Genomic DNA, 1,695 nt, shown 5'->3' with positions numbered 1-1,695 from the left:
GATTTGGGTCGTGTTCCTCTACTACGGCCCTTTATGGGCTTTCCTGTCGATTTGGCCGAGTTCTTTAAGAAGAAGTCGGTCCGCTTGACCTGAAGAGGTTGGTCGCTTTGTCGTTTAATCATCCCAGGTCGGATAGCTCGACCCAGGGTATGAACAATAGCTATGCCTCACATCAATTCGTCGTTCAGAGCTCGATTAAATTATGCCTATTCGCAGTCATTAAGGTCCTATCCACACCCAACAATCAACATTAAGGTGATCAATCTTAATATCTCAAGTTAAGTACGAACATTCCCAAAATGAGCACTCATAGACATTCATGCCAAATGTATCGGGAAGATACCCTAACAGCATGAGACACACAAGCAGAGTATGCAATGAAGCATAGTTAGTCCACTCCCCAGGCTCTATTGGGAACGAACTGCTCTGATACCAAATTGTAACGACCCAATTTCTGGTACGTCATGATCATACTAGAAACTGAGCGCTACCAACTTGTCTTCCTAATTATTATCTATTATATATCATATGAGCCTGATTCGTTGTTAAAAACGTAGTTAATTTGCGAGGTACTTTTTTTTTTTAAAATGTTTGGATTAATAAATAGAATCATTAATAATCAAGTCACAAATGATAATAGATAATACAGTTAATAACCACACATAACTACATCACAAGTAGTTGACAATATTCGGTGATCCAGCCTTTATTAGAGTATAGACTTTTAGTTAGAACACCCCTAGATATAGCTAAATAATAACTATATACATATATATACATACAATATCCCAGGTCCTGACCTGTTCAAGAAGTCCCTAAGCTGGCACCTAGGCTAGCCTAGACTCTATACTCACCTAGTCCCTCTAAACTACTAAAGCGAGGGAAAGTATGTTCTAAGTCTTCAAAATTCAAGTCAGGTGGAACATCATCAAAAGGTGGAGCACCATCTACTACTCCTCTGCACGATCAGTCATTGCCATATGACGTCGTTCTGGTACCTCATCAAGTAGCCACATAGCAAGAGTCTCGTACACAGGACTTAGGTTAAGGTTCACGTACAAACGGGGGTGCAGACATTGGCTGGTCTCATAGTATATACATATAAACAGAGAACGAGATTCACTCTAGACTCAGAAGACTACCTAGAGCGAAATCCTCTTTATGAACGGTCATCAGCGAACTACGGAAGTGTACCCAAGCTTCCATCTGAAGGGGGAAGGGAGAAAGAAGGGGTAAGAACTTGGGAGTTCTTAGTAGGGTTGGGGTTATTAGTTAAGTTCATTAATTTCGTGTTGTTTAGCAGACAAATAGCAGAATACAAGAAGCAGTAAATAGAAGATACATATAAATAGAGGAAATAGAGAAAATAGAAAATAGAACACAAACAGAAAAATACAAGAAAATACAACACAGACACAGAGAATAAAATACAAACAAGGAAAGCATACATTCTTACAACAATCATAACAGAGGAAAATGCACAGCCATGTATGATGCATGTCTAGCCCTAGTGCAGGTAATGAGCTCATCTGTCAGTTACATACCCGCTCCCGACGTTACCCAGCAACCTCTGTCTGGATAAGGCTTTCATGTTGGCAATATCCACTGCAAGCAACCTTTGTCTTGCAGGGTATCCACTGCAAGCAACCTTTGTCTTGCAGGGCGGCACTTATTAGCCGATATACATCCAACAAA

Source organism: Arachis ipaensis, chromosome B5 (genome assembly GCF_059453495.1).
Source record: "Arachis ipaensis isolate K30076 ecotype BB chromosome B5, ASM5945349v1, whole genome shotgun sequence".
Taxonomy (NCBI): Eukaryota; Viridiplantae; Streptophyta; class Magnoliopsida; order Fabales; family Fabaceae; genus Arachis; species Arachis ipaensis.
Note: the sequence above shows the minus strand (reverse complement) of the source record.